Below are 11,012 nucleotides of genomic sequence, written 5' to 3' on the forward strand. Positions count from 1 at the left end.
GGTAGTTTGTGAATGGCAGCAGTGCCCGTTGGAATTCGGTGCTTACCTAGCCCTTTTGGTGCTTAAGTTCCCCTTATGAATCTAGCTCTTAGAGCCTTGTAGCTGCTGAGTTACACCCTGGAGTAATAGCTTAGGGGCTGTTACATTCCCAGAGCACTGTGTGCTGTGACTGCACACACCCCTCCCCGCTAATGCCAGGTACAAAGTGACACTGGTTCTAAGCCATCTGAAGATTCCTGGCCTAGAGGAGGAAGCTTACAGCACTTTTAAATCCATTTTCGCTGCTGCAGTGGCATAGAGAGGTCTGAGCCTAAGCCAGGCTCTGGCCCTTGGAGTGGCTAAGGAAGAGGAAAGGCTCAGCCATTAGAACTTAATGGGTGTTTTACTGATCTGAGACCATTACCTTCTGCATTTGGCTAATATTTCTATCACCTACATTCAGAACATTATAGTCTAATTCAGGTACCTGGAATCACCAGCACCTTTTAATGCTACAATCAGACATCCCAAATTAAATTACCTGTGCTTTAGATGGCCATGTCAGTACTCTAATGATAAAGTGCAACAGCACAAGCAAGATGTAGGCAGTAACACAGAGAGCGAGAGAAAACCACAGTTAAGTAGTGCAAGGTATAGGACAGCCAAAGGATATGAGATGATAGGAATTTATTTCCTCCAGCATATTTAATAGACTGAATTGGGATTTGCTGAAGGATGGGGGAAAGGCTTGGCACACTGAGGGGGCTATAGAAAGCAGACCACTGAAAGGGGTGAGATAGGATGGGAGATGGTAACCAGTTGGGCAAGCACATGAAGACGGAATAAAAATATTCCACGATGGGAGCTCATTTTAACTTTACAGGAAAATTATTCCTACAAAATAATAAACATGGAAATGGATTGATGTGGACATAGCATCTGATCCAACTCTCATTAAAGGCAGGATAAAGTCTCCCACTGACTTAAATGGGACCTACATGTAGGCTAACAATTATTCCTAATCGAGTTGGAAGGGCCTTTGCCCATTATCTAGTTCAGGGGTAGCCAATAGGTGAACTGGAAGCCAAATCCGGACCACCAGCCGCTTTTCAACGAACCACCAAACTTTTTATTTACTTTTTGTCATTATTGTTGCTATTTTTGTATTATTTTCTCTGGAGTCTGGACCTTGGCTATACCTTGGCCAAGAAATTTGGACCTTGACAAAAAAAAAAAAATTGATTATCCTGATATAGTCCATCTCCCTGCGTTGTAAGCCAGTGTGTTTGGCTAAAGCATTTCTAACAGTTTATTTATAAGCATTTCTATAGAGTGCATCATCATAGTATTCAAGTGCTTCTGGTTTATAGTCTTGTAAATTCCAACCCCCTGCTACTTTCAAATTTTTGTTTATAATTAGACTTTACCTGAAAATAGAATCTGCAAACAATCCTAGAGATCGCTGTAACATCTGACTATTGCTATCTGAGAAAACTGACTGAAGATTAAAATCCTCTCTCACAAATCCATACTGCAACAACTCTCAGAAACAAAATGTTCCTTTCTTGTCCAGGAGCAGCTCTTAAAGATTTGAATATATCAAGCAGGAGGGGCGGGGGGGAGGGAAGCTCAGGCTCTCACAAAAACCTAGTTCCATTTTATATTTCAGACATCATTTACAGTTACCTGAAATCAGCTACATTTCTTTTCAATTCAGACAAAAGTAAAGCCAACAAGATACTTTCAAAAGACTTCATGCTGTGCAAATTTGCTAGAATAAATGTATTAAAGTTAGAGATCAGCTGTGTGCTCACCTAAAGTATATCTTTGCTGCAATTAAACACCTGCTGCTGGCCCACATCAGCTGACTTGGGCTGGCAGGGTTTGTGCTGCAGGGCTGTAAAATTGCAGTGTGGACTGTTGGACGTGGGCTGCAGCCAACACTCTGGGGCCCTACTAGGGGAAGAGGGTCCCAGAGCTTAGGTTCCAGCCCAAGCCCAAATAACTACACCACAGGTTTATAGCCCTGCAGCCTGACCCTGAGTCAGCTGTCAGAGGGCAGCCACTGGTGTTTAACTGCGGTGTAGATATCCCCATATAGTGCAGGCAGGCTACTCCACATCCTTCTCGGAGGACCCAGTAGACTAATAACCTTTAGCTACAATGGAGTGGTGTGTTCCACAAGAAAACACACACACATCGACGCACGGTATATTAGTAAGGAACAAACTGAGACACACACAGTAGCTTTTAGAGCAGAGGTGGGCAAACTATGGCCCGCAGGCCACATCCGGCCGCAGGATCATCCTGCCCGGCCCCTGAGCTCCCGGCTGGGGAGGCTAGTCCCTGGCCCCTCCCCTGCTGGCCACCGCCCCCCACCCCGGCAGTTACACTGCCACGTGGGCAGCACGGCTTGCGCCCACCCACCTTCCAGGCTTTCCAACAAGCCTGTCCTGCTGCTCTGAGCAGCCTGATAAATGGGTGGGGGGAAGGGGGAGCAGGAGGTCCCAGGGGCCTGTCAGGGGATGGGATGGGGCGGTCAGATGGGGCGGAGGTTTGGGGAAGGGGGCGGTCAGGATACAAGGAGCGGGGGGGGGGTGTTGATTGGGGGTGGGGTTGTGGGGGGTCGAGAGGTGGGGGGGTGGATAGGGTGTAGGGTCCTGGGGGGCAGTTAGGGATGGGGGTCCCAGGAGGGGGCGGTCAGGGGACAAGAAGCAGGGTGGATGGGTCAGGGGTCCCGGGGGGGGGGGCAGTCAGGTCGGTCGGTGACAAGGAGCAGGGGGGCTTAAATAGGGGATGGGGTCCCGGGAGGGGTTGGTCAGGGGACAAGGAGCAGGGGGCTTGGATGGGTTGGGAGTTCTGAGGGGGCGGGAAGTGGGAGGGGGCGGGGGGACCAGGCTGTCTGGGGAGTCACAGCCTTCCCTACCTGGCCCTCCATACCATTTAGCAACCCTGGTGTGGCCCTCAGGCCAAAAAGTTTGCCCACCCTGTTTAGAGCATTACTAATCACTAAGGCAGTGAATTTACATTTCTCTCTGGGGGAGAAGTTTCCACTTACATTGCTCAGACTCTTCCAGTGTATGCAACTGCTTCTTGAACAGGCCTTAGCTTGTAGCTACATGTATGCTTCACAGGCAGGCAGTTCATTGGCTAAAGTTTAGGCAATCAAGGCACATGCTTACACTCCTTGACTGCAACAGAACGTGAGGGTGTGCTTAATGTGCGCTGTGGAATCTGAGCCTTGGGGCAGATGCACAAAGGGACTTAGGCTCCTGACTGTCACTTCAGGGCCAATGGGGCCTGCAGCGATACACACGTTACACGTGGTTGCATACAACTGTCAGGGCAACAGTTTCAGCTGTACCGAGGCATGCTCAGCCCGGCAGGGCAGCGCAGCGATGGCAAGTAACGCTGCACCTGGGTGGGCTGGGCTAGAAGGTGAAGGCTGACCATAGCACAGTGGGTGAGGTACTGGGGCCAGCGGCTGCAGTGGGTACGACGCCGCAGGTTTTGGTGGTGACACTTAGGAGCTTGCCAGCTCCCCCGGCGCTGGGCTTGGCAGCTGCCATGCTTTGGCCCTGCGCCATTCGTGGTGGGGGACTCTGTTTTGTTTCCTTGCTCCAAGCAGGCGTTTTGCTGGAGAAGAAACTTTGAGCTGCAACAGCCAGAGGGACTGTGCCTGCCATGTGAAGAAGTTCTGGGGTGTCCCTGGCTAAGGCCAACATTTAGACACCACTGGCATTCACAAAACCCCTGGTCAAACTCAAACGTGCATCGGCGCTGACTCCGTGAGTGCTCCGGGGCTGGAGCACCCATGGGGAAAAAAATGCTGGCAGCCCCCCCATAAGCTCCCGCCCACTGGCCGCCCAGCGGATCAGTGCCTCCCCTGCTCCCTCCCGTGCCTCCTGCCCACTGCAAAGGTGTTTTGTGGCATTCAGGGAGGCTGGGTTAAGGGAGGAATGGGGACACAGTGTGCTCCGGGGAAAGGGGCAGAATTGGGCTGGAAGAGGTGGGGTGGGGCAGGGGTAGGAAGAGGCAGGGCGGAGGTGGGGCCTTGGGGGAAGGGGTGGAGTCGGGGCAGGACCTGGAGCAGAGCTGGGGATCGAACCCCGCCCCCGCCCCCGGCAGTTTGAAAAGTTGGCACCTGTGCTAAAGTGCATAGGGCACAGAGCTACAAAGGTATTTAGGTGCCAGGCTTCATCTGCACAGTGATCCACAAAACACTCACCTCACCCTTTAGGTGCCTAACTTCACTTGCGGGGGGGCTATGATTTCAAGGTAAAAGTTCCCTTTGTGGATTCAGGCCTTGGTACCTATGTTTCTGCCTTTAAAAAAATCCTAAGATACCTAAATTTCAGCAGGTGGGGATGGGCCCAGCCACTTCAGCCTTGACATCACCGAGCAGCAGGAGTCACAAATGACAGCTCCCCGCATCTTGCCTTTTGGGCCCAAGCTGGTAGGTGTGGTCAGAGCCCCTCTAAAACAGGCAAAGTAGGTGGTGGCATGCTTTCAACTTTTAGCTGACTGGTTAGAGCGCTCACCCAGGATGTAGGAGGCCCCCCTCTGCATGCGGTCAAGTTGAACTTAGCTCTCCCAGGGGAGTGCCCAACCGTTGCTGGAGCTGCTCAGCTGTATCAATAGGTACATTGAATTGGGGCAGAAAGAGTGAGAATGGCTGTATAACCTAGTGGTTAGGGCACAGCCCTAAGTGGGAGAGAGAGAGAGGTTCCAGCAGTACTGGATTTACCGTGGTGCCACTGGCACCTGCTCGTCTCCCCCCCCCCACACCCCCCCCAACCCACCCGCTCTCTCCTGTGGGGGCAGATGCTGCTGGCTCCTGCTGCAGCAGGGCAGGCTCCGCCAGCAGCTAAGCTCCCCCCTGAGCCTCTTCCCCCCCAGCGTGCTACGTTCCCACCCCGCCCCCTTCTCCCTTCCGCCGAGCAGCTGTTTGTTGGAGAGAGGGGGAAGAGCGGCACACTCGTTGCTCCAGGAAGGAGGAGGAGAAGCGGTGGGGGGGCAGGGCCTTGGAGAAGGGGGTGGAATGGGGGCATAACCCCTCCAGCCCCCTGCCGTGAGCACCCCCATGACCCCAGCCCTGGCCCTCTGGCCTGACCCCGGCACCCCCCCTGCAACCCCTCACACCTCCCCTGCCCTGACTCTTGCACCCCCACCCCCCCCACATCCCCAACGGGCGCGCCTGCACACACACACCCCATTCCCACCTGCGCCCCTCGCCCCAAACAGGAGCTGCCCCAGGTAAGCACTCCGCACCCCAACCCTGAGCCCCCTCCCTCCCCCTAGCTCCTGGCCGGACCCCAGCGTTCTTTTAATACAGCGCTCTTCTCCAAAGCACTTGACACTCGTTAGCTAACGGTACAAACAATATTTGGAAAGCTCATTACGTGTCCGTCGAGACCCTCCGCGATTTTCAAGTGCTCTGTGGAAAAGTAAGTTAGCCTACAAGAACAATCAAGGTGGTACACTTTATTTTCATTTCCTATTACTTACAGGAGGAGGATGAAGAAAAAAAGACTGAAAAAGGGGGGGAGGGGTGGGGTGCGGGGAGAAGAGCGAATGTTCTTTTTCTTGGCTGGGTCCCAAGGAGGGAGCCCCAAAAATGAAGCTGAGCAAGGCTGCGGGGGGGCACTAACTCTAAATCTACCACTGGCTGTCATGTCACCTGGGCTGGGGACACTGTGTTGACTGACCCCCCACAGTCTCCAACCTACCTGGGCAGTACAGCAGACATGGCCCTGCCTACTAGCTCCTCTCCAGGTTGGTCCTGGCAGAAGTCACCAGAGTCAGAGACTGCCTGAACTATGACCAGGGAGACTGGCTGGATCCCCTGACGCTTGCTTGGTGCATGGGGATCTCCAGAAACGTCGTAGTCCGCGGTGTGTACTTCAGGAAGTGAGGGCCGCCCACTCTCCACCCCAGGCCCTCCGGACCTTTTCATCAGGCCCCTGCCCCATGGACCCAAACGCCCCCCCCCCCCCCCCCCTTGTACCCCTTCACTGTGAGCCGGCTGCATGACTTGCAGCCAGTTCGTTTCCAGACCATGCCAAGGAAACATCTATACACGCTTGTGCTCCACACCCTTCACTTCCTCACCCTCGCATCCTGCCCCGACACAAAGTGGCGAGACCTCCTGACACTTTTAGAGGGTGAGGAACCCCAGTGGGCCAGCCTGTACTCTACCCTGGTCCTGAGGCCCACCGGGGATATCAGTTGGTGGCTCCTTCATGGGGCCGTGAGCACAGGCATGTATTTGGCATGGTTTACCCCGTCCCGGACACCTGCCCCTTCTGTGGCGTGAGGGAGACCCTGGCACATGTTTACTTGGCGTGCGCCAGGTTGCAGCCCCTATTCCGGCTCCTCACAAATATTTTGTTACGTTTCTGGCTACACTTTTTTCCCTCACCTCCTTATCTGTGCACTCCCTGTCCGTGGCCCCCACAAAGCCACGAGATCTCCTGGTCAACCTCCGCCTGGCCCTGGCTAAAATGGCCATCTATAAAACCAGGGAGAGGAGGTTGGCCGATGGAGACTCCTGTGACTGTGGGGCCTATTTCTGATCCTCTGTCCGTTCACACATCCGGGCAGAGTTCCTCTAGGCAGCATCCACTGACTCTCTTGACGCCTTCGAGGAGCAGTGGGCGCTGTCTGTGGTTCTGTGCTCGGTGTCCCCGTCAGGTTCCCTTTGTTTGACCATTTGACCACACTCCTGTCCCTGTTATTTTATTAGTTGTCCCCCAAAATCACTGGACTTCCATGTCCTGTGGATCCCCCCCCTTTAGGCTGGGGGAGGGGGGAAACCCTTTCGCACCTCCTGGGTCCCAGTAGGAGCACCTCTCCACTCCCGAGCCCACCCACCACTTGCTTCCCCCTCCCCCCCGGCTTAAGGCTGAGCCTGTTCACTTTTAAAAATGATTGCTTGCTCCTCCCCGTCAGGATTTTCTGGCAGCCCTGTTGCAAGGTATCCAGTTTTAGACTGGAAACTCCAGTAGAAAACGGGACCTGAGTTATAGGAGTAACCACATTAGCCTCCGCTCCTTCCACTCCCAACACCCACCCCAGAGGGCTGGAAGAGAACCTGTCCTGCTGCTGCAGGGGCAGCTCAATGCAGAGAGAAATGAAGAGAATGGGCTAGAACCAGGTAGGTGCCCGCCCTTTGTGGGCAGGGGCGGGATCCTGTTTACCACCTCCCCAGCCCTGCTGTGCTTGCAGTTTACCCCCAGCCCCTTTTACAATCATTCCCGGGGGGGGGCTCAAATATGTTTGGCGCCGGGCCCACAGAAAGTTAATCCGGCCCTGGGTTCCAGGGCCCTTGCTCCAGTGAGCTAAAGGTTATACATGGGTCTCCTCCTCCCTGTTTATTTGTGAAAACCCACTACCTGGGCTTAAGGGCCTAACTTCAAGGAAGGGTTTGTGTTTGCAAATCCTAAGTGGAGAGAGCGGTGCCTACCTCCCTCCACCCCAGCAGTAGGTGCCTAACTCCCCACTTTGATAGCTGGAGCTTAGGTCACACCCTCTCCACCTTTGCATTTCCTATTTGGAAAACTTAGCTGGCTCCCCAGCTCAGCTTCCTGGTTTCTGTGAATCCCATTTTGAGGCGCTTAACTGTTCTTCTGCATTATATGGGGAACTTGGGTGCTTAGGATTCACAAAGGTGTTTAGGCACCTAACTCCCATTGAAGTCAGTCAGAGTTAGGCACCTAAATCCTTTTGTGGATCCAACCCTAGGCACCTCACTTGTGGTTGTGAATGCCACTAAGCAGCAAGGCATTCAAGTTCCAGATACAGAAGATGCTCAAATCCAAAGACAGATCATTTCAAGTGTGACCAGCTAGTACACAAGCCTAGTCTAAAGTTAATTTGGGGAATTCTGGTTTTGTACAGACCAACACATTAGATTTTACAGATAAGACCTCACAAATTCTGCATCTTAGCAGGGGTTAGACTGGATGACCCTTGGGTCCCTTCCAACCGTATGGTTTATGAACACACTACTTCTGAAATTCCTATGAGCTTTCTGAGTTGCCAAAATAGAAGGCCAGATCATTAGATGCACTGGAGCAGTGCTCAGTGCACCAGAGACATGGGCCCAGGAAGGCTGAATTCTTGCCATGTTGGGGCTAGCAAGGGTCAGTTCCACTATGCTGGAACATCTTGTTGCTGGCTTCATACCAGCCAAGGATACCCCTTGTTTAGGGAAATCAGAGCTGGCTTTTTTAAGCTAACATTCTGTCCCTTTGGCTCTGTGGGAATGGCCACAGATGGAAGGCAGCAGGGGGTTGAGACTATAGCATTCGTTTTGGATACCTCCATTTGATATTAAGAAAAGGGTAAAATTGCAACACCCGAGTAAAAGTTATATCTCACCAATGTTGTATGATCCTCAGCTGGTGTAAATCACCATAGCTGATTGATATCATTAGTTCAGGCTGTGGCCCATTATCTTCGGGAAAGACAAAGGCACAAATGGCAGTTAGGTACGTAATTGTCCATGAAAGTCATTGAGAGTAGGCCTTAACTTCCATTTGTGCCTTTGAAAAGCTCCCCCTTGATTTCATAGCCCTGGTCTACACTAGGAGTTGAGGTCGAATTTAGCAGCGTTAAATCGATTTAACCCTGCATCCGTCCACAGGACAAAGCCCTTTTTTTCGACTTAAAGGGCTCTTAAAATCAATTTCCTTACTCTGGGGTGGGAGGTTGAGGCAAATCACCTGGCTGCTGGTTATGCGCAGCCAGATACCAGGGCGGTTAGAAGAGCACAGGAGGGCACGGTGCGCATCAGAGAAGCTTTGAAAACCAGTTTCATGACTGGCCAGGCTACAGTGTGAAAGTTCTGTTTGTTTCTCCTTGATGAAACCCCCCGCCCCTTGGTTCACTCTACTTTCCTGCAAGCTAACCACCCTCCCATCCTCCCTTTGATCACCGCTTGCAGAGGCAATAAAGTCATTGTTGCTTCACATTCATGCATTCTTTATTCATTCATCACACAAAGAGGGGGACAACTACCAAGGTAGCCCAGGAGGGCTGGTGGAGGAGAAAAGCACAAGGAGGGGTGGTGGAGGAGGGAAGGACAAGGCCACACAGCACTTTAAAAGTTTAAAACTTTAAAATTTATTGAATGCCAGCCTTCTGTTGCTTGGGCAATCCTCTGGGGTGGAGTGGCTGGTTGGCCGGAGGCCCCCCCACCGTGTTCTCGGGCGTCTGGGTGAGGAGGCTATGGAACTTGGGGAGGTGGGCGGTTGGTTACACAGGGGCTGTAGTGGCAGTCTGTGCTCCTGCAGCCTTTCCTGCAGCTCAGCCATACGCTGGAGCATATTAGTTTGATCCTCCAGCAGCCTCAGCATTGAATCCTGCCTCCTCTCATCATGCTGCCGCCACCTTTCAGCTTCAGCCCTCTCTTCAGCCCGCCACTTACTCTCTTCAGCCCACCACCTCTCCTCCCGGTCATTTTGTGCTTTCCTGCACTCTGACATTGTCTGCCTCCACGCATTTGTCTGTGCTCTGTCAGTGTGGGAGGACAGCATGAGCTCGGAGAACATTTCATCGCGAGTGCGTTTTTTTTGCCTTCTGGTCTTCGCTAGCCTCTGGGAAGGAGAAGATCCTGTGATCCTTGAAACACATGCAGCTGGTGGAGAAAAAAAAAGGGACAGTGGTATTTAAAAAGACACATTTTATAGAACAATGGGTACACTCTTTCACGGTAAACCTTGCTGTTAACATTACATACATAGCACATGTGCTTTCGTTCCAAGGTCACATTTTGCCTCCCCCACCCAGCACGTGGCTAGCCCCTCCACCCTCCCAGTGGCTAACAGCGGGGAACATTTCTGTTCAGCCATAGGCAAACAGCTCAGCAGGAACGGGCATCTCTGAATGTCCCCTTAAGAAAAGCACCCTATTTCAACCAGGTGACCATGAATGATATCACTCTCCTGAGGATAACACAGAGAGATAAAGAACGGATGTTGTTTGAACGCCAGCAAACATACACTGCAATGCTTTGTTCTACAGATTCCTGAGTACATGCTACTAGCCTGGAGTGGTAAAGTGTCCTACCATGGTGGATGGAATAAGGCTGCCCTCCCCAGAAACTTTTTGCAAAAAGGCTTTGGGAATACATCCAGGACAGCCGCCAATGCCAGGGCAAATCAATCATTAAACATGCTTGCTTTTAAACCATGTATAGTATTTTAAAAGATACACTCACCAGAGGTCCCTTCTCCGCCTGGCGGGTCCGGGAGGCAGCCTTGGGTGGGTTGGGGGGTACTGGCTCCAGGTCCAGGGTGAGAAACAGTTCCTGGCTGTCGTGAAAACTGGTTTCTCCGCTTGCTTGCTGTGAGCTATCATCTTTCTCGTCCCCAAAACCTGCTTCCATGTTGCCTCCCTCCCCATTGAAGGAGTCAAACAACATGGCTGGGGTAGTGGTGGCTGAACCCCTAAAATGGCATGCAGTTCATCATAGAAGCGGCATGTTTTGGGCTCTAACCCGGAGCGGCCGTTCGCCTCTCTGGTTTTCTGGTAGGCTTGCCTCAGCTCCTGAAGTTTCACGCAGCACTGCTTCGGGTCCCTGTTATGGCCTCTCTCCTTCATGCCCTGGGAGATTTTTGACAAACGTTTTGGCATTTTGAAAACTGGTACAGAGTTCTGATAGCACAGATTCCTCTCCCCATACAGCGATCAGATCCTATACCTCCCGTTCGGTCCATGCTGGAGCTCTTTTGCAATTCTGGGACTCCATCATGGTCACCTCTGCTGATGAGCTCTGCATCATCACCTCTGCTGATGAGCTCTGCATGGTCACCTGCAGCTTGCCACGCTGGCCAAACAGGAAATTGAAATTCAAAAGTTTGCAGGCCTTTTCCTGTCTACCTGGCCAGTGCATCTGAGTTGAGAGTGCTGTCCAGAGCAGCCACAATGGAGCATTCTGGGATAGCTCATGGAGGCCAATACCGTCTAATTGTGTCCACAGTACCCCAAATTCGACCCAGCAAGGCCGATTTCAGCGCTAATCCCCTTGT

The sequence above is a fragment of the Caretta caretta genome, chromosome 5, assembly GCF_965140235.1.
Source record: "Caretta caretta isolate rCarCar2 chromosome 5, rCarCar1.hap1, whole genome shotgun sequence".
In the NCBI taxonomy this organism is placed as follows: Eukaryota; Metazoa; Chordata; order Testudines; family Cheloniidae; genus Caretta; species Caretta caretta.